The sequence below is a fragment of the Argopecten irradians genome, chromosome 9 (assembly GCF_041381155.1).
Source record: "Argopecten irradians isolate NY chromosome 9, Ai_NY, whole genome shotgun sequence".
Lineage (NCBI taxonomy): Eukaryota > Metazoa > Mollusca > Bivalvia > Pectinida > Pectinidae > Argopecten > Argopecten irradians.
The window spans coordinates 35,618,018-35,644,298 of record NC_091142.1 but is presented as its reverse complement, the minus strand read 5'-3'; the positions used below and the strand labels follow the sequence as shown (position 1 = coordinate 35,644,298).

At 32.2% G+C, this 26,281-nt stretch overlaps 11 non-coding genes across 11 annotated transcripts; all 11 read left to right on the top strand.

Annotated features, from left to right (window-relative positions):
* Nucleotides 1-2,097: 2,097 nt before the first annotated feature.
* Trnal-aag (transfer RNA leucine (anticodon AAG)) lies at nucleotides 2,098-2,179 on the top strand. Its single transcript has one exon. It is a non-coding gene; the product is annotated as a tRNA-Leu (tRNA).
* A 2,312-nt stretch (nucleotides 2,180-4,491) lies between these two features.
* On the top strand, nucleotides 4,492-4,573 carry Trnal-aag (transfer RNA leucine (anticodon AAG)). The gene has a single exon. It is a non-coding gene; the product is annotated as a tRNA-Leu (tRNA).
* A 1,476-nt stretch (nucleotides 4,574-6,049) lies between these two features.
* Nucleotides 6,050-6,131, top strand: Trnal-aag (transfer RNA leucine (anticodon AAG)). Its single transcript has one exon. It is a non-coding gene; the product is annotated as a tRNA-Leu (tRNA).
* Nucleotides 6,132-7,490: 1,359 nt separating this feature from the next.
* Nucleotides 7,491-7,572, top strand: Trnal-aag (transfer RNA leucine (anticodon AAG)). Its single transcript has one exon. It is a non-coding gene; the product is annotated as a tRNA-Leu (tRNA).
* A 4,020-nt stretch (nucleotides 7,573-11,592) lies between these two features.
* Trnal-aag (transfer RNA leucine (anticodon AAG)) lies at nucleotides 11,593-11,674 on the top strand. Its single transcript has one exon. It is a non-coding gene; the product is annotated as a tRNA-Leu (tRNA).
* A 1,870-nt stretch (nucleotides 11,675-13,544) lies between these two features.
* Trnal-aag (transfer RNA leucine (anticodon AAG)) lies at nucleotides 13,545-13,626 on the top strand. The gene has a single exon. It is a non-coding gene; the product is annotated as a tRNA-Leu (tRNA).
* A 5,391-nt stretch (nucleotides 13,627-19,017) lies between these two features.
* On the top strand, nucleotides 19,018-19,099 carry Trnal-aag (transfer RNA leucine (anticodon AAG)). Its single transcript has one exon. It is a non-coding gene; the product is annotated as a tRNA-Leu (tRNA).
* Nucleotides 19,100-20,255: 1,156 nt separating this feature from the next.
* Trnal-aag (transfer RNA leucine (anticodon AAG)) lies at nucleotides 20,256-20,337 on the top strand. Its single transcript has one exon. It is a non-coding gene; the product is annotated as a tRNA-Leu (tRNA).
* A 2,572-nt stretch (nucleotides 20,338-22,909) lies between these two features.
* On the top strand, nucleotides 22,910-22,991 carry Trnal-aag (transfer RNA leucine (anticodon AAG)). Its single transcript has one exon. It is a non-coding gene; the product is annotated as a tRNA-Leu (tRNA).
* A 544-nt stretch (nucleotides 22,992-23,535) lies between these two features.
* On the top strand, nucleotides 23,536-23,617 carry Trnal-aag (transfer RNA leucine (anticodon AAG)). Its single transcript has one exon. It is a non-coding gene; the product is annotated as a tRNA-Leu (tRNA).
* Nucleotides 23,618-26,074: 2,457 nt separating this feature from the next.
* Nucleotides 26,075-26,156, top strand: Trnal-aag (transfer RNA leucine (anticodon AAG)). The gene has a single exon. It is a non-coding gene; the product is annotated as a tRNA-Leu (tRNA).
* Nucleotides 26,157-26,281: the final 125 nt, after the last annotated feature.

Here is a 26,281-nt window from a genome sequence, read left to right as displayed (position 1 = left end):
GGCTATTAATATAGAGGATGGCAATCCCATCAATACTCAATAAGAATTTGGTATAAATAACAAAAATGATATCAGAAAAATGTTCGATTATATGTTAACTTTGAAGGTAACCTAAGGGACACAGTAATAAAGTCATCTTTACTTTAAGAATACATTTCCTTTGGTTCTATATAGGACAGACATTATTTTTTATTTTGATCTGAAACAATGTAAGGCTCACTACGTCTTCACAAGGATTGTGTGGTCACCGTACATAAAGAAAGATATGATACAGATGGAAACCTATCAACAGCAGCCAATGGATGGGGTTTTGTCATGGTTATGTAGAGATTCATACTTCTTAAAAGATCTTTCGTACAAATGGTACTACAAAATGTATAAATGTGCATTCCAAATCAGTTCCTGTTTACAAATTCAGATGCCCTTCCGCTCAGTTGTAAAAAATCTTACACTGCACAATACGATGTTTACAAGACATACACGAACAAACATACACATCCTCTCAAATCTTATACACACCCTGTCATACAATACACTATTTATTGCTTTAATTACTATATAAACTTATACTGCTCATTCAAATAACTATCTGGTAATGTTGATCATCATTAAATGATAATTTCTTAAAAAATCATACAAAATACAAAAATATCCACCAAATTGGAGAGTTGAATAACATCCATATTTAAATAATCACCATGCGGTAAAGTGGGAATTGTTTTTGAAGTAATATCCCCTTTTAAGCTAATAGTTTTTTATTACACATCCTAAATATCACTTCTTGTGGCGCAAGTTAACAGAACTAGGTCGGCACCTAATACATTGCGGTTGTAAATTACAGCCTAAATATGAAACAAAAATGAAGGTAATCATTTCAATCATCAAAATAAAAAACCTTAGCATATTTTTTTTCAAATTTACAAACTACGTGTACATAACAATTCACGAGTCAACTGTAATACCTAAAGTTAGTCATGATGCAGGTTTCCCCACTTTTGATCAACTTAGTTTTGTCCCAGTGCTCATCAGAGAGTAGGTATAGACATGAAAACTATCATTGATACATTAATATAGTTACATACCCAGTGGGAAGTTTTCACTGATTGTGTAGCAATATCATTACTTAAACCATACTTTTTAACATAAAGAAAAAGTTCAGAAATATAAAGTAATACTAGCTAAAACGGGGATAAAACCTTAAGCATAGACAAAGTTTAAATTTCAACATATATAAATTCAACCAAATATTGGAAACAAAAGAACAAATATGCATTTATTATAAAAATATGGTTAAGTTGGTCAAAAACCCAAAAACGATCGCTTAAAAAAGTTATTGGTATAATATATGAATGTTAATCAACCATGTTTTATAAAACACACTTGACATTTAGATATATAAAATACAAATTGATTAAGCTTGTTTTCGTCAGTTTGGATTGATTCTGTTGTGTAACCGCCACGGTCTTTGTTAATGTTTTGCTAGTTTCGTTAATACTATGATCGAGGTCTTGGTAACAGCCATAGTATTCGTAACAGTCATGGTATTTGTTGATGTTCTTATTTGTCATGTATAACTCAAACTACGCCAATACAAAAATAATTATGATATTTAAGTATTATTATAATATCATATCCTCTTTTTGTATCGTCATTGACAAGATCTTACTTTTATCGGATTTAAAACAAACTTATTTCAAAATAATAGTTCATGCTATGCAGTTTTATATGTTATTATATGTCAGTCTAAAGAAAACAATATGAAACAAGTTGAGACTAAATCATATTAAATCAAAACTGACAAAATTGATCATGGAAAATTAGGAAAATTATCTTTTCACTTATTAACAAATGTCTAGAGGGCAAAAGAAATATAACGATTGAGAGAGTATATATATATAAAAGCAGAAATGTAAAAACCGGTAATTCATGTATTATAAAATTTACAAACGTTTACGTAATTCTGATTATATCGAAACAAGTGCGATTGCCAGATCGCCCAATAAGATAAATATAAACCATGCGTATGTAAATGCACTGCCCTCGAGGACATAGGTAGACATTTATCATATTGCATCATGTGAAAAGTGACAAGAAGTAGGTAGCGTGGCCGAGCGGTCTAAGGCGCTGGTTTAAGGCACCGGTCTCTTCGGAGGCGTGGGTTCGAATTCCACCGCTGCCAGGTTATATATACTTTTGGAAAATGCGGCACAATAAAGACACATGTTTATTTGTATTTATGTTTATTCATTGGAATAAAATAATACTGTGATAAACATGTGATATTAAAGAACCAACTTATTTTCTTATACTTTACAAATGGAACAAAATGAAACATAAGGGTAAATCTAATTAAAAAAGGAAAGGAATCAGGCTTCGTAATGCAAGTAAACAAAAAAGGTTAATATTTCATAGAAACATAATGTCCTTATTTAGTATATTTGTTCATTTCAGATTTTGATAGGCAATGTTCTACTCAGACAATGACTAAATAAATCAATATAATGTTCCCAATATAAACAAGCAAAATGTTCTGTTTTTGTGTCTAGGTCTTTAGGAATTAACCTTTAAACCTTCATAGATTTTGCAATCGAATTGTTGAAATTTTTCGTTTACGTATTTGCTCGAACATTGTCTATAGCCTATACTTAAGTTTCGTGTTTTGCTTCTGCTCGTTTTTAGCATCCTCGTATGTTGTAATTTGAACAATGAGAGCGGAAAGTCAGGCTGTCTGTATGAACATTTCCTCTTTTATCTGTTCTGTGTTCCTTAAATTGAAAGGATTCGTTTGTTATGTCAGTAGCATGGTATACATAATCTAGTCAACAGATAAGGACTTAAGTGTATCACTAGTTGTAGTGGTAAGGGAGAATTACTGACTATCTGACCATCGAGGACTAGTCAAACAATGACCACCGCGTCACTAGGTTAATAGTGACGTTCATGATCAGAGAGACAATGATGTAAATAGTAGGAGATACACTTATAGCTGAAGCAGTTTTGTAATATAATATTGGATTGGGGTCAAAATAAAAACTACTTGAACACGTTACAAAATATTGCATACTGTTCAAAACACACTCGCTCAATCATATGGTTTTGCTTGCTATATTCTTTCATTTGATCATTTGCAGGTCCAGGTAATATTGTGTTGAAAATTGAATCATACATTAAAGGCCCACTACCTTTCCGAAACGGCTTTTGATTTTTAAAATGGGAATGTAAAACAAGATCGATAATTTTGTAGAGTCCTAAATATTATTAACTTACCGTTAATACTACACTTATCATCACCTTCTGAACGATTTGATTAAAATAAATAAAATGTTTATTTTCATAACGCGGGTCGTATTATGTTTCCCGCCGTCGTCCTAAATACCGCGCGGTAGTTGACTATCACTGTTTTCATACATTACGCAGGAAATCTTGCATATGTTTGGTGTCGTAACCTTATTTTAGATCATCGAAATGCATTTTCTGATGTTATTAATGTTTTTAAGAAACCTTTATATTTTGCTCCGGAAAGGTAATGGGCCTTTAAAAGCGATAAAGCTGTGTAAATAAACGCCAACTAAAGATCAAAACCTAGTTTTTGATAAGGATAATTATGGGAACAGACCATTCGAAACAAGCAGATTAATAACACGTTAATGGTCACATTATATGCTCAATGGTATTGATTAATATTGTCGGGATTTTTTTTCATATTATTAACGTAGTGTTATATTTTGGAGATGTAATTCCCATAAGTTCACGCTGATGCTTTCACTAGCATATTGATATAACGAAAATATTTATTATTGTGTTTAAAATGTTTAAGTGCCGTTACTGCTATTTTTTCTTGGGTAATCTATTAAAAATATAAAGTATTATGAATAAGCTTTGATAACAATTCAATAGCACAGACAAAAATGTATAATGCCTTATAAATAATAGTTTCAACACAATATTTTTTGCACTGTCAAAGTTCCTGTTTTTATGCTTAATGTATGTTTACATGAAAACATAAGTCTACATAAGTCATATTACAATTATTAATACCACTGTGAAAATGTTAAATAAGATTGTAGACCACAACTTGGCTTCGTGGTTTGACTTGGCTTTGGTTTTACTGCACTGTAGACGTAAATATCAGAATTGTTTGGCTGTACAGCTAATATTCCTTTTGAGCTTTTATTTGACTTTGTAAAATTAAAACCTATGCTTTGTAATTCTCAAAATGTTGATAACTTTTGGTGGTGAATTACATCTAAAAAAACTCTTCTTGATTGGTGAGTATCAATATAAAGTATCTTACAGAAAGTGAATATTTAAGTGTAAATAATTCTTAAATATATACGTAAATAATTCTTAAATATATACTTTTTTTTAATTTCACAATGGGTACGATTGCCAGACCCACTGGCAGTGAAAGATAAGTATAACATCAAAACATCCTCGAGGATATATGTACACATTTATCATATTGCACCATGTAATTAGTGTAAAAGCATAGGTAGCGTGGCCGAGCGGTCTAAGGCGCTGGTTTAAGGCACCAGTCTCTTCGGAGGCGTGGGTTCGAATCCCACCGCTGCCAGATTATCTTTTTGACAAAAAACTGCACAGTTAAAAAAATATCGTCAGCATTTTTGTGCAGAGTTTATAGTCAAAGGAAACTGATAACAAAGTGATCTCAAAAATTCAATTGTACAATTTAACTTTACCAATTGAACAAAACAAAAAATAAAACGATTTGATGAACAAAATAAAAAAGACTAATTTAAATACTTTGATGAAGAAGTCTTATTGATAGAAAAGTAAACAAAAATGGAAATACTTCTATTTTAAATAAAATACTGTAATGTACGTCTAAAGCATAGCCGCTCATTTCTTTCTTGAGAATAATTAAGGTTCTCACTATAATAACGCAAACTGGTCTGTTTTCGTTTCTATGTGGTCTTTTAACATAATAATCTTCGTATACTTTTCCATAGTATTTTTTTAATGATATTATGCTGCTAACAAGAATTACTTGAAAACAATCTAGTATTACAATATATTTCAATTAATGTTTTTTCTTTTTCCATTTTCTCATTTTTACGCCCAATCTCAATGGACCACTTGTTCAAAAGACAAATCACGCATTGAAATGTGATAAAGCCGAATAAAAAAACCAACTAAAGTAATTGCCAAAGCCATGTTTTTTTTATTCCAGAAAGATAATTATGGGAACAGACCATTAAAACAAATATATTATCAACACCACGATAAGGGTCATATTATATGTTTAATTGTATAAATGAATATTGTCAAGGGAAGATCTTTATTCGCATTAATAAATGAAATGTTATATTTTATATACGTAGGCTACGTTGAACTTGACAGTGTACTGATATTTCTATAGACATGAACCACTAAACAAACGATTGTATTCTTCGAATCATTATAAAAGTTGAACTTATTAATCTTTTACAGTAAGTGGATATTTTTTTGTTTTCGTTAAAATTCTTTTTTTTTTTCAAGTTGCAGAAATTTCAACTGATATTCGGATAAAAATCGTACAGGTTATTCAAACAAAACGAAATAAAACACCAAAGATAAATATTTTTCATGTACTTTTTGATTTCCAAAAGTGTGTTACGTATTGCAGATCGCATCCAAACTGGTACGATCGCCAGACCGCTCCCAGATAATTATAACCATTGAGTATGTATCACCCCCGAGAGCATGTGTGCACAGAAATACAAAATTTTTATTTGACTTTGTAAAATTAAAACCTATGCTTTGTAATTCTCAAAATGTTGATAACTTTTGGTGGTGAATTACATCTAAAAAAAACTCTTCTTGATTGGTGAGTATCAATATAAAGTATCTTACAGAAAGTGAATATTTAAGTGTAAATAATTCTTAAATATATACGTAAATAATTCTTAAATATATACTTTTTTTATTTTAAATGTGTGTACGATTGCCAGACCCACTGGCAGTGAAAGATAAGTATAACATCAAAACATCCTCGAGGATATATGTACACATTTATCATATTGCACCATGTAATTAGTGTAAAAGCATAGGTAGCGTGGCCGAGCGGTCTAAGGCGCTGGTTTAAGGCACCAGTCTCTTCGGAGGCGTGGGTTCGAATCCCACCGCTGCCAGATTATCTTTTTGACAAAAAACTGCACAGTTAAAAAAATATCGTCAGCATTTTTGTGCAGAGTTTATAGTCAAAGGAAACTGATAACAAAGTGATCTCAAAAATTCAATTGTACAATTTAACTTTACCAATTGAACAAAACAAAAAATAAAACGATTTGATGAACAAAATAAAAAAGACTAATTTAAATACTTTGATGAAGAAGTCTTATTGATAGAAAAGTAAACAAAAATGGAAATACTTCTATTTTAAATAAAATACTGTAATGTACGTCTAAAGCATAGCCGCTCATTTCTTTCTTGAGAATAATTAAGGTTCTCACTATAATAACGCAAACTGGTCTGTTTTCGTTTCTATGTGGTCTTTTAACATAATAATCTTCGTATACTTTTCCATAGTATTTTTTAATGATATTATGCTGCTAACAAGAATTGCTTGAAAACAATCTAGTATTACAATATATTTCAATTAATGTTTTTTCTTTTTCCATTTTCTCATTTTTACGCCCAATCTCAATGGACCACTTGTTCAAAAGACAAATCACGCATTGAAATGTGATAAAGCCGAATAAAAAAACCAACTAAAGTAATTGCCAAAGCCATGTTTTTTTTATTCCAGAAAGATAATTATGGGAACAGACCATTAAAACAAATATATTATCAACACCACGATAAGGGTCATATTATATGTTTAATTGTATAAATGAATATTGTCAAGGGAAGATCTTTATTCGCATTAATAAATGAAATGTTATATTTTATATACGTAGGCTACGTTGAACTTGACAGTGTACTGATATTTCTATAGACATGAACCACTAAACAAACGATTGTATTCTTCGAATCATTATAAAAGTTGAACTTATTAATCTTTTACAGTAAGTGGATATTTTTTTGTTTTCGTTAAAATTCTTTTTTTTTTTCAAGTTGCAGAAATTTCAACTGATATTCGGATAAAAATCGTACAGGTTATTCAAACAAAACGAAATAAAACACCAAAGATAAATATTTTTCATGTACTTTTTGATTTCCAAAAGTGTGTTACGTATTGCAGATCGCATCCAAACTGGTACGATCGCCAGACCGCTCCCAGATAATTATAACCATTGAGTATGTATCACCCCCGAGAGCATGTGTGCACAGAAATACAAAAATATAAAAAGTATATTTATTTGAAAAGAACAGTTTATAGATAATATCTTATTTTGATAGGAATAGGTGAGTATTTTATTCCACGCATTAATGTATTTAAGGACACGAGTTTAGATACAGAGACACTGATATGTGTATATAGCATACTGACGTTATTAAGGGTACATCACAAGTGCTAATCAGACACATTTCACCATCTCTAACATATAGGTAGCGTGGCCGAGCGGTCTAAGGCGCTGGTTTAAGGCACAAGTCTCTTCGGAGGCGTGGGTTCGAATCCCACCGCTGCCAGATTATCTTTTGAGAAAAACTAATATAGTGAAGAAATATGATTATTATTTTTGTGTAGAGTTTAAAATATTTACTCTAACTTTACTTGCAGAATTCATAGCAACATACTAATGCAACGTGTTTCATGAAGTAAAGTTGTCCATTTCTCTCTAATCAATCTCCTCGGTATTTTAATAATGGGATTCATAAGTAGTATTTTGAAAAAAATAGTGTGGAAAGTTGGGCTGTCAGGTTTATGAACAATTTCTCTTTTCACTCTTCAATGTTCCTTCATAACCAATAATTATCACTTACTGGAATCATGCCCAAAACTGCAAAAGAGGAATTAGATATTACTTAATACTACATTTACACAAACAAACCAGAAGAAAGAGGAAGAGCAGTCCTGTGAATTAAGCAGCAACTAATGTATTACATAAAATTATAAAATAATTAATATATTTCCCTTTTAAAGAAATGTGTTCGATGCAGCCGAAAAACATATATCACCTCTGAGATGGACATTGAATGTATTTATAGAAGTTGGGAAACATCAATAGCCATCTAATGAAAGTTGAGGATTTTTAAACTACAAAACAACATAAACTTGAATCTCCAACTGTATGTTTCCTGGAGAGGGAGAGGTAAAACGTCTGGACTCAATATGTAGATGTCATTCTTAGTGGCAAACAATTGATCCGTGGATATCATTTCAGATTTAGATTTCTAGATTTAATGGGTGGCATAATAGATGAGTTGGACAATGGTAGTAACATGGATGTGGTATATCTAGACGTTTAAAAGGCCTTCGATAAAGTGCCTCTCTATCGCTTAATGCTAAGTAAGCTCGGAATTCGAGAGAACATAGGACAATCAATGGGAGCCTTTCTTACAAATAGGAAACAAAGATTAATGGTCAATGGCGAAAGTTTATCATAGATCCGTGTCATAAATGGTGTTCCCCAAAAACGTGGTATGGGCCAGGTCTCTTCCCGATATAAATCAACCATCTACCTGATAATCTGTACATCAAAACACTCACGTTTGTTGACGACACCAACATCATTTATGATCAAGCAAATTCTTAACAGAATTTCAACCTAATGCCGGAAAGACATGGAAGGCCTTTTGTCATGAACAAAAAATGGCAGATTAAGTTCAACACAGAAAAGTAAAGTATAAAGTGATACACATAGGAACAAGTAAATGTGTAACGCAGAGCCAAGAAACTGGTTCAATGTATGATTAATGACATGAACTACATTACAATACTCCAAAAGGATTTTCAACACCTGCATATAGGAGAAAATGGTATGATGTCATACAGAGTGTTCAGATTATTGGATGTATTAGACATAAACAGTGATAGTGATAGGAAGAGAGATACGTTTTATTTAAATGAGTCTAATAAAACAAGCAGAAACAACAGGGAAAAATGAGAAATAAAAAAATACCCCACACAATTCAGGCTAAACATAAAACATTAGGATCATTCCTTTACCGACAGAGTAAATAAATGTATGGAACTCTCTACCACCAGAGGATACCAACTTGTGAACCAATTCAAGTCGAACCTCAATACACAATGTAAAGGCTGTAAGACTGAGGATGATGAATCGGAATGTTAAGTGTTTTAACCAAAAACTTATACAACATTGACGTAAATGAGACATTGTTGTAAAGTGTTTATGATTAAGGATAATCATATTTTATCGACCAATTATGCAAGTCACGAAGAAAATAGTGGTCTAGTAGTCAATGTGCTTTATTGACCAAAGTTCAGAATATTAAAAATATGTTTGAGCGACTTGGACTGAAGTGATTTTAAGTTTGACAGAAAGACTTATAGTTTTTGTCAATTTTATGTTCTATGTTCTATTGTATTAGGAGGCAATCACTAATAAGTGCATCACTACTTTTATAGAGTTCAAGGAGACTTGTCAAAACTGACCTTCCTCATTAGGCAAATAGCAATGTCCATTGTATGTATCAGAGACACATCTATAAGTGTAGTTTTAGAATATGTCATAGGATGGCTATATTGTTATGTTATTGTAAAATTATATCAAATAACAAAAACACTAAATACTTAAATATTGAGTAAACTATGGATTATTTGTTTTTCAAGTACTGATGCCGTTTTAAATTGACTTGTATAGATTTGCTTATTTTCTTCCATTTATGGTTTATAAGCTCCTGATACAATTGCATTAAAGGGAAATTACGTATCGAAATGCGATAAACGCCCAATACACAGTAAAAATAAACAAAAACCTTATATTTGGGTAAAGATATTTATGGAAATATGCCACATCAATACAAAGATCCTATCATGCTCGGTGTTATAAATAAAAAGTGCCAGGAGCATATTTTCACAATAATAAACATGATGTTTTGAAGAAGTTTACGTATAATGTGTTAACGTAAGACATTTAAATCCAACAACTTCGTTTATTATCTGAAGGGTCTGATGGGTAGCTACCTGGGGAGCAGGAAGCAGATAGTTGGTTTGGGGGGCATCACCAGCGAGTGGGTGTCCCTCATTAAAGGCGTCCCCCAGGGCTCGATACTGGGGCCTTTGATTTTTAACATTTTTATCAATGATATATTTTATTTCATCAAAGAAGCTACATTATATAACTATGCCGACGACAATACCCTAGGTTATTTTAGTCAAAATATTAACAATCTTAAGAGAGTTTTAGAAGATGAAGCCAGTGTTTTAATTAAGTGGTTTGACATAAATGGAATGAAGGCAAATCCAGAGAAATTCCAAGCTATCTCTCTGGGTAAGAACATTGTGAAACATTTTAATATCTCTAACACTGAAATTGTTTGTGAAGATAGTGTTAAACTTTCAGGTATCGAAATCGACCATCTTTTAAAATTTGATAAACATGTTTCAGATATATGCAGGAAAGCATCTAAGCAGCTAGCAGTTCTGAAAAGGATCGGACATTTTTTTACCAAAAGCAACCAAAATTTTAATTTACAAATGTTTTGTTTTATCAAACTTTGACTATTGTCCCCTTATTTGGCATTTCTGCAGTATTTCTGCAACTAGAAAAATCGAACGAGTGCAAGAGAGGGGCTTGCGTTTCATTCATAATGACTACATCTCTAACCTTAAAGAACTGCTAGCCGGATCAAATTTGTCCTTTTTACATGTCCACAGGATGAAAATGATGGCCTGTGAGGTTTTTAAAATTTTTAACAATATTGCTCCTGACTACATATGTAACCTTATTAAAAAACAAGAAAACATTTATAATTTCAGATCTGAAAACAAAGCAAACCTACCCAGAGTTAACACCACCAGGTATGGTAAGAAATCTTTCAGGTACGAGGCGTCCCGCATATGGAACAGCCTCCCAAATGACCTGCGTAAGGTTGAAAACTATGCAGAGTTTCGGAGGCTGCTCCGTAAGTGGGACGGCCCGGACTGTAAGTGTAAACTTTGTTCTTAATGTCTCCCTGTATCCTGTGGTGTAACACATGTCTTTATGTCTTTATTTTATTTTTATTTTGGTTTGCTTTGTTGCTTGTGTTGCCACCCCTTTTAATATAAATCTGTGAACAATTCTGTGATAGCTTATATAGTGCCTGTACTTATAATTACTGACTACTGTGATGCTTTAGTTTTAATTTTCTGTTATATATACTTTGTTTTGTCGAAATACAAGCTCGACCGAGCTTCTGTTACCATGTTTTTATATATTCGACACTAAATAAAGTTTCTTGTATCTTGTATCTTGTATTATCGGGCAAAAAAAGATGCATACGATGTCACATTAAGTGGATTTTGATCTGCTTTGGAATTGTGACAACTTAACTTTGTTTTTTGATTTATATAGAAATTGCAATTACATTTGATATTTAAAAGCGTATACGTATTGCCGATTACTAGTATATCAAAGCTGATCAATCATTAGACCGATAAAAGTTGAGGATGATTATAACCATGGGTAAGCAAACCTATCCCCTTCTAGGTTAAAGGTAGGAATGGATCTATGATATTACACCGCAAAGCAGTAATGAAAAGGTAGCGTGGCCGAGCGGTCTAAGGCGCTGGTTTAAGGCACCAGTCTCTTCGGAGGCGTGGGTTCGAATCCCACCGCTGCCAGAATATGATTTTAGAATTTTTTCGTAAAATGGAATGAAATACAGAAACATGGTTACTATATTTTGCGATATTGCGGACCAAAATGCACCGTGTAACCTTAGAATTAAAGAAACAAAAGTAAGTGTTGTCAAGAAGTCATATTTAGTCAAATTAATCAGGCAACAGAATGTATTGACACCGGAAATATAATATTGACAGTTTTATAAATTTTTGAATTATACAAATTTCCTGACTTCTCCTGAACATTTCCATAAGATAGGCCTTCTCTCCGTTTTTCACATGGTAAACGATCAGTTACAAGTGTTACTTCTCTCCTTTTGATTTACTAAATAACTTACTTATAAACAATTTCACTTCATACATGTACATTGTTTATCCCTCCATAATATGGGTAGTAGGGATTACTTTACATAGTTTCAAACATTTATCGTGGTTTCCAGCACAATATCTTTATTTTATTTTTTCATATTATTTATTCACCCTTCTTAAAGTGAATAGTCGGGCAAAGAAAACCAGTCTAAATGCGTTCATTGGCCTTCCAAAAGTTCTCACATATTAATACGACGGTCAAGTTCTGCTTAGTTTCCCAGTTCTGACCATTAAAGTAAAGGAAAGTTGAAAGCATTGAAAGCGAGGCTGCGTGTAAATGTAACCACGGACATAGTCAGTCGGGAGGACGTTTTAGGATTCCTATACTTTAAATTTATTTCTTCGTACTCAGACAGATTTTGGCGAGAGATTTTATTTTTCCATTTCATAAGAAATTTTACTGGATACATTCACACCATTTTTACCGACTTAAGCCATTCTTGCCCGACTGTGCACTTTAAATTTAGACAGCAATTAATAAAGACGATTCTTTTGACGAATTGCTATATATTAAACTGTCGTTGATGGAAAGCTTTGAAACTAATATGCAAATTTCAATATCCTGTTTTTTCTACCATAAGCTCCTTTATTTCCTCTAAATCCTCTGTATTTTGTGCTTTGAACGAACGACTTAGGATAATTTGAACTCTCTCCCCTTCACTCTTCCATGTTCCTCGATGTGCTTTGAAACTCAGAGTGAGGAGAATATCACAGAGGAACTTTGTTTAATTGCAATCCCATGTGATATATCATCAACGTCAGCAAGTAACACTGTGGTGTCAAAGAATATTGATGTCAATGATCAGTTAAAAGAACAGTAGGTAATGGATTATTGGAACCTGAGTGCCACGTTTCGAATAATAAAAACACGTCGACTGTAAAATATCCTTCCTGTTGATGTTCTTTGTACCTAAGTTTAAATAAAACATAATGACGAAGTCACATTACACGTACTAACGATACTGTAGTATTGTAAACGGTAAGGTTAACAATTTTATTTTTTAACATACTGCTTTGTATTTTCTTTGAAAATATTTGTATTTATTTAGTTCCTATTGGTTATAAAAGTTACATCTGAATTTACATTTGCTGGAAACGTCAAAACTAAAAACACATAGGACACACTGATAGGATCATTTAAGCAAATTTCTAATACTTTTGCATGAGCGAGACCTTGAAATGAAAAGTGTTTATTTTAATTAATATTGATAGCAATAACGAATTGCACTTAATTTTTGTTTACATTTTGCTTGACCACGTCATAGAAATTTTAAGTCATATTCTGATGAAAAACGTATAACTAATTAGAATCCAAAAACACTAAATCGAATGAAATTAACTTTTATGTATGCTTTTTGAAATAAGGATATATTACGCCTATGTATATTGCCGATTTCATCAGAACGGGTACTATCATTATCAGACCCCTAGCAGTGAAAGATAATTATAATCACGTGTACAAATTAATCTAGCACATTACACACGACCATAGTAATATATAGGTAGCGTGGCCGAGCGGTCTAAGGCGCTGGTTTAAGGCACCAGTCTCTTCGGAGGCGTGGGTTCGAATCCCACCGCTGCCAGAATATCTTTTTACCAACATGTTATATAAACGGAAAGGGAAATCTGAAACGCAGTTAATTTTTTTGTACATTTAAAATGGCCGATACAGAGAATATGATATAATGCTTGAAGACACAAAAGTATATAATAAAGAGGATGAGAGAAAAATGATATTTATTAATTATGAGTTTTCAAATTGAAACTAACACACCTTTCTTTTTATTTATTTTTCTGCCATAAGCTCCCTTTTTGTTATCAATGGGTTTATGTACAGCTCTGTATTTTGTACTTTGAACGAACGACTGTGAATGATTTGAACACGTTTCTCTACCTCTCTCCCCTTCCTTCTTCCATATTCCTTCATGTGCTATGTAAGTATGAGTGAGAGGAATCAGTAGTCATATAGGCCTATATCACAGAAGGAACTTAGTTTAATGGTAATCTCATGTGATAAATCATCAACGTCAGCAGGTAACACTATAGATGGTGTCAAAGAATATTGATGCCACTGCTCAGTTAAAACAACAGTAGGTGATGGATTCTTTGAATCTGAGTACCATGTTACGAATAATAAAAACACGTCGACTGTAAAATATTCTTGTTGTTGATGTTCTTTGTTTGTTTAAATAAAACATGATGACGAAGTCACATTACACGTACTAACGATACTGTAGTATTGTAAACGGTAAGGTTAACAATTTTAGTTTTTAATATAATGTTTTGTGTCATCTTTGAATATCTTTGTATTTACTAGTTACTATTGGTTATGAAAAATTACACCTTAATTCATATTTGCTGGAAACCTCAATGTGTGAAACTAAAAACACATAGGACAAACTGATAGGATAATTTATGCAAAAGTCTAAACCGTATTTCGCATGAGCTAGACCTTGCAATGAAAAATGTTTTTCTAATCGATATAATGGAAAAATCGAATTGCACTATATTTTTTTTTTACATTTTTCTTGACCAGGTCACAAGAATTTTAATTCATTTTATGATGATTAGATTCCAAAAAACACAATATCAAAAAAAATTAGCTCTTTTTGTATGCTTTTTGAAATAAGGATGTATTACGCTTGTGTACATAGCCGATTACATCAGAACGGGTATGATGACATCAGACCCCTGGCAGTTAAAGATAATAACCATGTGTACAAATTAATCAAACGCAATACACACGACCCTAGTAATATACAGGTAGCGTGGCCGAGCGGTCTAAGGCGCTGGTTTAAGGCACCAGTCTCCTCGGAGGCGTTGGTGTTACATACATGTAAAGGGAAATCTGAAACGCAGGTAGTTTTTTTTTGTACATTTGAAATGGCCAATTGAGAGAATATGATGTAATGACAGAAGACACAAAAGTATCTAATAAAGAGGATGAGAGAAAAATGATATTCATTAGTTATGATTTTTCAAATTGAGCAAAATAAAACAGACGGGTAAAATGCAAAACTGATGAAGAGAATAACCATGTTAAAGTACCTATTATATATAGCATAGAAACGTGTATAAATTGAGACCTTGAACTAGTGGTAAAAGACTTAACAGATTTCTTTGTTGAAGAAAACAATTTCGCCCATTCAAGGTTCAATCAAAACTTTCTGACGATCAATCACAATGCTGTTACCACTCCATTCTTTTCCATTACTTACATAAGGTGCACTCGTACTCAAATTCATTTCATACATTATGTACCCTATATCAGTCCTAAGAAAGAACATTTTGATATTATTATTATACTCATGATCAGTTTCTGACATTCATAATGATTACCAACATGACCACATCAACATTTGTGGACATCTATTTGTTAAATATTAACTTTTACATTGAAAACGGAGCGGTATGAATAAGGTATATATATTATTGAAAAAAAATGTGTAATGTATCAACAGATTACGATTTCAATGAACATTTTTTGTAATGTCTTAGTGTCTAATGATTCAATATATTTGGTACTTTATTTTATTTGGTTTTATGTCGCGTATCAGTTTAACAATGATTATCCCCACCATGTAAATAGTAAACATATTTTTAATCAGAATGTCGTGTTTAGCATTAGAGAAGCAGTTTAACGTTATGGTTATAACTTAATAACACATGCAGTATAAGCCGCTCGACGGTGGGTTTTTTTTGCTCTCTCCTTTTTTGAAACTATTCATCTAAATATTGTATGAAATGGGGATCAGTGGTGTGAGATTTGAGATATAACTGGATTGGTTCTAAATTTGGAGACGAAGTCACAAAAACAAAATAATATAGCGCTCACGTCATCTTCAATGCGTTAATGCATAATGACAGCACAATGTTTTCTAGTCATACGTGTTATCCTACAGTCTATATAATTTGTTTATGTAGTTATTTGCAGTAGATTTTATTGTTTACATGCAAGAGGAGGACGCTGATATGTATATTTGGTTATTTGTTTATGCATTACCGATACCGCTTTCAGTGCATACTCCAAATACCATATCGCACCACCGAAAGATAAGATAAAGTATGTAGGTAGCCTGGCCGAGCGTTTTAAGGCGCTGGTTTAAGGCACCAGTCTCTTCGGAGGCGTGGGTTCGAATCCCACCGCTGCCAGAACATGTTTTTAGAATTTCTTCGTATAATTGAATGAAAAATAGAAACATGGTTACTATATTTTGGCAATATTGCGGACCAAAAAGCACCTTGTAACCTTTGAATTAAAGAAACAAAAGTAAGCGTTGAACTACATCAGAGATTATGAAGTCATATATAGTCAAATTAAACACACAACATAATGTATTGATGCCGTTAGTATAAAAGTAACAGTATTCAAAAATTTTGATTTATGCAAATTTACTGACATCTTCTGAGCATTTCCATAAGATTGGCCGTTTCACCGTTCCCCAAATGGTAGTTAACTATCATTACAAGTTAATACTTCTCTCCTTTTGATTTACTAAATAACTTACTTATAAACAATTTCACTTCATACATGTACATTGTTTATCCCTCCTTAACATATCTAGTAGAGATTACTATACATTTTTTCAAACATTTATCGTGATTTCAAGCATAATATCTTTATCATATTTTGTCAAATCATTTAATCTCAATTCTCTTTTTAATTGTGGACTGCAATTGATAAAGACGATTCTTTTGCCTTATTGCTATCAAATCAAACTGTCGTTACTGGAAAGCTTTGCGACTAATATGCAAATTTGAGAATCATGCTTTTTCTGCTATAAGCTCCGTTTTTGTTTTCAATGGGGGTATATGTACAGCTCTGTATTTTGTACTTTGAACGAACGACTGTGGATAACTTGAACAAGTTTCTTTGTTTCTCTAACTGTCTCCCCTTCTCTCGTTCATGTTCTTCCAGGTGCTTGCGACTCAGAGTGAGGAGACTCAATAGTTATGGATATCACAAAATGAACTTCGTTTATATTGCAATCCCATGTGAAATATCATCAATGTCAGCAGATAACACTGTGGTGTCAAAATATACTGTTGCCACTGCTCATTTAAAACAACAGTAGGTGATGGATTCTTGGAATCTGAGTGCCATGTTTCGAATAATGAAACAACGTCGACTGTAAAATATCCTTGCCGTTGATATTCTTTATGTGTTTGAATATAACATAATTACGAAGTCACATTAGAATTGATAACGATACTATAGTATTTTAAACGATAAGGTTAACCTTTTTAGTTTTAACATAATACTTTGTATCTTCGAATATCTTTGTATTTATATAGTTACTATTGGTTATAAAAAGTTACATGTTATTTCCCAATTGCTGGAAACCTCAATATGTGAAACTAAAAGACATAGGACATACTGATGGGATCATTTATGCAAAATTCTAATACCTATTTTGCATGAGCGTGACCTTGCAATGAAAAATGTTATTTTAATCAATATAATAAAAAAAACCCAACTAATTGCACATTATTTTTGTTTACATTTTGCTTGACCAAGTCATAGAAATTTTAAGTCATATTCTGATGAAAAGCGTATAACTAATTAGAATCCAAAAACACAAAATCGAATGAAATTATTTTTTTTGTATGCTATTTGAAATAAGGATATATTACGCCTATGTATATTGCCGATAACATCTGAACGGGTACGATTATTATCAGACCCCTGGCATTGAAAGATAATTATAACCATGTGTACAAATAAATATAGCACATTACACACGACCCTAGTATTATATAGGTAGCGTGGCCGAGCTCTCTTTGGAGGCGTGGGTTCGAATCCCACCGCTGCCAGAATATGTTTTACCAACATGTTACATAAACGGAAAGGGAAATCTGAAACGAAGTGATTTTTTGTGTACATTTCAAATGGCGAATAGAGCGAATATGATAAAATGATAGATGACACAAAAGTATCTAACAAAGAGGCTGAAAGAAAAATGATTATTATTAGTTATGAGTTTTCAAATTGAAACTAACGCAAATTTACTTTTTATCTATTTTCCTGCCATTAGCTCTTTTTTTGTTATCAAAGGGTTTATGTACATCTCTGCATTTTGTACTTTGAATGAACGACTGTGGATAATTTGAACACGTGTCTCTAACTCTCTCCCCTTCTCTCTTCCATATTCCTCCAGGTGCTATGTAAGTATGAGCGAGGAGAAGTAGTAGTTATGTATATCACAGAAGGAACTTAGTTTAATGGCAATCCCGTGTGATATATCATCAACGTCAGCAGGTAACACTGTGGTGTTGCCACACTGTGATGCCACTGCTCAATTAACACAACAGTAGGTGATGGTTTCTCGGAATCTGAGTGCCATGTTTCGAATAATAAAAACACGTCGACTGTAAAATACTCTTGCTATTGATGTTCTTTGTATGTTTAAATAAAACATAATGACGAAGTCACATTACAAGTACTAACAATACTGTAGTATTGTAAACGATAAGGTTAACATTTTAAGTGTTTAACATAATGTTTTGTATTTATATAGTTACTATTGGTTATAAAAAGTTACGACTTAATTCACATTTGCTGGGAACTTCAATGTGTGAAACTAAAAACACATATGACAAACCGATAGGATAATCTATGCAAAGGTCTAATCCCTATTTTACGAGACCTTGCAATGAAAAATGTTTATTTTAATCAATATAATAAAAAAACTAATTGTACATTATTTTTGTTTACATTTTGCTTGACGCAGTCACAAGAATTTTAATTCATATTCTGATGAAAATCGTATAACTAATTAGATTCCAAAAAACACAAAATCAAAAGAAATTAGCTCTTTTTGCATGCTTTTTGAAATAAGGAAATATTACCCTTGTGTACATAGCCGATTAGATCAGATTGGGTATGGTCTCATCAGACCCCTGGCAGTGAAAGATAATTACTACCATGTGTACAAATTAATCTAGCGCATTACACACGAACCTAGTAATATACAGGTAGCGTGGCCGAGCGGTCTAAGGCGCTGGTTTAAGGCACCAGTCTCTTCGGAGGCGTGGGTTCGAATCCCACCGCTGCCAGAATATCTTTTTACCAACATGTTATATAAACGAAAATGGAAATCTGAACGCAATTATATTTTTTGTACATTTAAAATGCCCAATATAGAGAATATGATATAATGATAGAAGGCACAAAAGTATATAATAAAGAGGATGAGCGAAAAATTATATTAGTTAGTTTTCAAATTGAACAAAATAAAACAGACGGGTAAAATGTAAAACGGATGAAGAGAAAAACCATTTTAAAGTAGATATTATATATAGTATAGAAACTTGTATAAATTAAGACCTTGAACTAGTGGTAACAGATTTCTTCGTTGAAAAAACACACTCGCCCATTCAAGGTTCAGTCCAAACTTTCAGACGATCAATCACAATGCTGTTACCACTCCATTCTTTTTCCATTACTTACATAAGGTACACTCGTATTCAAACTATTTCATGCATTATGTACGTACCCTATATCAGTCCTAAGAAAGAACATTTTGATATTATTATTATACTCATGATCAGTTTCTGACATTCATAATGATTACCAACATGACCACATCAACATTTGTGGACATCTATTTGTTAAATATTAACTTTTATATTGAAAACGGAGCGGTATGAATAAGGTATATATATTATTGAAAAAAAATGTGTAATGTATCAACAGATTACGATTTCAATGAACATTTTTTGTAATATCTTTGTGTCTAATGATTCAATATATTTGGTACTTTATTTTATTTGGTTTTATGTCGCGTATCAGTTTAACAATGATTATCCCCACCATGTAAATAGTAAACATATTTTTAATCAGGATGTCGTGTTTAGCATTAGAGAAGCAGTTTAACGTTATGGTTATAACTTAATAACACATGCAGTAGGCCTTTAAGCCTTTAATTGAAGACACTTTTTATTAATTACGTTTTATTTCGCATTAGCTGTTTTTCTTCTGTTTTCAAATTGTTACAAACCACATTAAAATATATGCTACTAAGGGGGTAGGGGTGGGGACGGTATTCATATTATCAAAATCATGTTCATTTCTGTATATATTTGGATATTTGTTATACAGGTAAGTTTACCGATACCCTTGGCAATGGCACAATTGTGATACTGCTTACAGTGAATTATATGCATACTCCAAATATAATATCACACCACCGAAAGATAGGATAAGTATATAGGTAGCGTGGCCGAGCGGTCTAAGGCGCTGGTTTAAGGCACCAGTCTCTTCGGAGGCGTGGGTTCGAATCCCACCGCTGCCAGAACATTTTTGCACAATCTTTTGATAATCAATCCATCTATATTCTTTATATCTTAATACTGGTTACCTTTTTTATCACTTTGCTGAATACGTTACATTTTTTTGTGAACAAAAAGAAAACAATTTTTTGCAGTGTTATTATGATAATAAAGGGCAATAAGGTGACATGTATATATCAACATCAGTTTATAAATTTAGAAATATGAAATCCATGGAAAAAAAGAAAATATAACATTGAAGAAGAAATCAAGACAAAGTAATATCAACACAAAATCAAGGCAGAAATATTGAGGGATAAACATACATCCAACAGCTTCAGAAAAGTATCAATGAAAAAGACAATCAACGTAATGATGTCATATAAGTGATGAAATAAAGTTAGAAATTAACATGAGCTGTTTCAGAACAGCAAAGCTCGCCCCTCCCAGTCATTAATGACCTAAGAACTTATCATACAAGTTTACCCAATGGACCTCTTAACATTCTCAAAATCATCTCTGTTACCCCTTAAATGAATGGCCATATCCATAATTACATTTAACATATAATCCTAAGCCCCTTTATTAAGGCCGACGTCAATGTCATTTGTAAATTAAAGTACAAATTGGCATCTAAGGAAAATTTGAAATTCCCAATATTTAATTTTTTTATCTTTAAAGTATTCGTCTATACCAAAAGCTAGACAAAAGGTCTGATATTAATGTAGTAATCAATAACAGTTTTTACCGATAATAGTTTTGAAACAGACCTTAACCTCGTAATTTCGGCCTATGGGTTCCTTGAAATTCTCAAAATCCTGCTTTTTTCTTCCGTAAATAATAGTTCATATCCTCAAACACTCACATGTATATTCCTAAAATAATTAAAATATCATTAAGTCAGTTGTTACTGAAAATAATTTTTTCAACGCTTGTACCAAAATCTTAACCTGGACATTTTGGCCTATTGGGCCTCTTTAAATTCTCAAAATCCAGCATTTTCTTCCTTAAAATGATAGTTCATACCCATCAACATAATTATAATCCTAAATCAATGAAGAAAACAATGTCAGATGTTACGCATAACAGTTTTTCAAGGCTTCCACCAGAACCTTAACCTGGTGATTTTGGCCAAATTCCAAAAATCCAGCATCGTCTTCCTTAAATGACAATTCCTACCCATCACAACACTAATAATCCTAAAATAATGAAGAAATCAATGTCAATTGTTACTTATAACAGTTTTTCATAACTTGCACCAAAACCTTGACCTTGGATTTCGAACGCCGACGCCGACGGTAGTTATTCCAGAGGCGAGAGGCGAGCTAAAAACAATAGAAAATTATTTTTCCACAAACCATGAATATCTTTATCAGGTAACTATAATAACTACGATTATAATTTAGACAGTAAGCGAAGTGTAATATGACTGTGTACTGGTTCAGACATACTAGCCAACGTGTTATCCTTACCATGATTTAAAGTAACACATACTTACCAGAAAAATAATACTATAAGGCATGGTAGATGCATTAGAAGTGTAATGCCTGCTGTACTACAAAAATGTATAAACAAAGGATGCACTATACGTATTATTGCTATGGTGTGTTTAATAATAGTACAAACTTTTTGCTATAATGTTATTATTATCTGACGTTCCTTATGCTGTATTTGGACTGTAGTTCATGATATTTATCCGTCGGAGTGTTGCTCAATAGTGTGACACGACTGTAATGAATTACACTATTATATAAATGTATAAACATCGTTGCCTGTAGCTTAGTCAAGATAATCTACAAAAATACGACCTTAAGTCATTATAGAACCGATTTCCACCGATTATCTTTGGAAATCTACCGCTTAAGGCGTTTCTGTTATGTAAAGCATGATACGCTAATGTATTCCTTTGAACTACTATTAATATATGATTTTTTCACGTCACCTACATATAAGGCATATGATCAAATTTGACACTAAGAAAGAGGGTACAACATAAATCATACTCTGCTAACGTTGATCATAGAAAAACCTACATGACATTTGAAACAAATCTGAAGTAGACAGATAGTGATAGACAACTTTTATTTGTTATAATGCAATCACAGAAAACATGGAGTACTGGACGCTGTCCGTTACTTTAATGAAAGATAATTTATGCTATTAAAGCAAAGGAGAAGGATCAATAATCACAACTAGCTTCATGATATAAATATGATGTAAATAAAACAATTTAATATTCGTTTTATATTTAGTAATACTTGTATTAGGAGGAAAAAGAATAAAAAGTATGCAAATGTATGAAAAGCATATTTTCTACGATTATAATATGAAAGTATGTAAATTATAAAAGTACTATATTATAAAAAGAATACAAATATAAAAGAAAACAAATATAAAAGAATACAAAAATATAAATAGTATATTTATTTTAAAAGAACATTTAATTAATAAAATCTGATTATGATAGGAAAAGATAAGTATTTTATTCCACGTATGAACTTATTTTAGGACACGAGTTTAGATATATACGGACGTTATTACGGGTACATCACTAGTACAAATCAGACACATTTCACGACCTAAGTGTAACATATAGGTAGCGTGGCCGAGCGGTCTAAGGCGCTGGTTTAAGGCACCAGTCTCTTCGGAGGCGTGGGTTCGAATCCCACCGCTGCCAGATTATTGTTTTGGAGCATTCTTTTTACATTAAAGTGTTAAAATATCTGTCTTTTATGCAATTTAATGGCCAAATACATGAAAGAACAATAATTCGAAACTTCTAGACGACATATAGTATTGGAAAGATGGGACAGAATGAGACTATCAGCCTTCACATGATACTGAATGTATTAACTGTCAATTTAGTAGGGATTCACGCCGACGACCTTACACTATTATTATCTCCATTATCATTTCCGAACATCTTTACTTTAAGTGTGGTGCAATAAAGCAATGACGTAAATAAGAAGGATACTTTAACAAAAAAGTATATACATCACAAGATGACTTATGAAGAAAACATGAGGTTCTTCTTATGTAGCTACAATGTACATTGAAAAGGAGAATAGGTATGGAATATAAACATGTATTTTTAAAAACTATAAAATGAAAAAGAATAAAAACATTGAAATAATAGCATATGATTATGATACGTATATAGAAATATGTGCGCAGATCAATGACTCGCCGTACCTTATTGCACTACCGAATGGAAACATACAGGTAGCGTGGCCGAGGGGTCTAAGGCGCTGGTTTAAGGCACCAGTCTCTTCGGAGGCGTGGGTTCGAACCCCATCGCTGCCAGATTATTCTTTTAGAACCATAGGGGCACATTTTCCTTGTTGATTTAGACAGTGAATAAATGTATTTGATAATAATAAACTTCTGATATGGAGATATATTTATGGTATTAAGATTATGGTGTTGTTATTGAATATTGCAAAGCTGAAAAAATAGTATTACCTTTGTCATAATAATAGAAAGTGATAAGTTTTGCGAGAAATAACACTGATACCACAAGCTAAACGTATCATAAGAAGGTACTTAGACATTTAGCAGACGTTAATGTATGTCGAAATTGAAAGAAAAATGTATCCGTGTTTGTAAGGCAAACTGTTATCGTGATGTCTCCAACATAACTGATATTATAACTGATAACTATGATATGTATTATATTGTATGCAGATAATATATAGATAACATCTGATTATATGGATATGATCGAAATAGAAATATATAAGCTACAGAAGCGTGTAAATAATAAAGACAATCAATTTAATGATGTATTGTTAGTGAACATGGCAACTAAGTAATGGAAAACAACAGAAAAAAAATGTTGTAAACTACCTGAAGTTTCGCATATATATTTCAGGCAAATATAAAAACTAGTTAAAAGAGTAATAAAATCTTTGTCTTGTATTACAACGTTTTGCCGTAGGGTATGATAAGCATGAACTAGACGTGTGAACCACATGTATACCATACTATACCAATGCATAATAATAAAAACAAACAAACAAAAATCATGTGTTAATGCTATGTTGTTTCTGCTGATGGTACAAACTTTCATCAATGATATGATTATAATCATTGCCACTATAATGCTGTATTTGGACTGGTGTTATTCCCCATCATCTTTCCTGCAGTGGAACTGTATTTATTTTCATCAAAATAGTAGAAAAAACGAATTGCACGTAATTTTTGTTTGCATTATGCTTGACCAAGTCACAAGAATTTTAATTCAAATTATGATGAAAAGCGTATAACTAATTAGATTCCAAAAACACAAAATCAAAAGAAATCATCTCTTTTTGTATGCTTTTTGAAATAAGGATATATAACACTTGTGAACATAGCCGATTACATCAGAATGGGTATGATGTCATCAGACCCCTGAAAGTTAATTATAACCATGTGTACAATTTAATCTAGCGGATTACACACGACTCTAGTAATATACAGGTAGCGTGGTCGAGCGTTTTAAGACGGGTAAAATGCAAAACGGATGAAGAGAAAAACCATTATAATGTAGATATTATATATAGCATAGAAACGTGTATAAATTAAGGCCTTGAACTAGTGGTAAAAGACTTAACAGATTTCTTCGTTGAAGAAAACGAATTCGCCCATTCAAGGTTCAATCCAAACTTTCTGACGATCAATCACAATGCTGTTACCACTCCATTCTTTTTCCATTACTTACATAAGGTACACTCGTAATCAAACTATTTCATGCATTATGTACGTACCCTATATCAGTCCTAAGAAAGAACATTTTGATATTATTATTATGCTCATGATCAGTTTCTGACATTCATAATGATTACCAACATAACCACATCAACATTTGTGGACATCTATTTGTTAAATACTACCTTTTATATTGAAAACGGAGCGGTATGAATAAGGTATATATATTATTGAAAAAAAATGTGTAATATATCAACAGATTACGATTTCAATGAAGATTTTTTTAAATATCTTTGTGTCTAATGATTCAATATATTTGTACTTCATTTTATTTGATTTTATGTCGCTTATCTCTTAAACAATGATTATCCCCACCATTTAAATAGTAACCATATTTTTAATCAGAATGTCGTGTTGAGCATTAGAGAAGCAGTTTCACGTTATGGTTATAATTTAATAACATATGCATTAGGCCTATAAGCCACTCGACGGTGAAACTTTTTTGTTTGCTCTCTCTTTTTTGAAACTATGCATCTTCATCTAAATATTGTAAATCTAAATATTGGTTCTAAATTTGGATACGAAGTCACAAAAAACAAATTAATATAGCGCTCACGTCATCTTCAATGCGTTAATACATAATGATAGCATATTTTCTTGTCATATGTGTTACCTTACAGTCTATACAATTTGTATATGTAGTTATCTGCAGTAGATGTTATTGTTTGCATGCAAGGGGACGCTGATATGGTATATAGTTGTAAAGAAATGAGCCACTAAAATTGAAGACACTTTTTATTAATTACGTTTTATTTCGCATTAGCTGTTTTTCTTCTGTTTTCAAATTGTTACAAACCACATTAAAATATATGCTAGGGGGTAGGGGTGGGGACGGTATTCATATTATTAAAATCATGTTCATTTCTGTATACATTTGGATATTTGTTATACAGGTAAGTTTATGCATAACCGATATCCTTGGCAATGGCACAATTGTGATACCGCTTACAGTGAATTATATGCATACTCCAAATATAATATCACACCACCGAAAGATAAGATAAGTATATAGGTAGCGTGGCCGAGCGGTCTAAGGCGCTGGTTTAAGGCACCAGTCTCTTCGGAGGCGTGGGTTCGAATCCCACCGCTGCCAGAACATTTTTTCACAATCTTTTGATAATCAACCCATCTATATTCTTTATATCTTAATACTAGTTACCTTTTTTATCACTTTGCTGAATACGTTACATTGTTTTGTGAACAAAAAGAAAACAAATT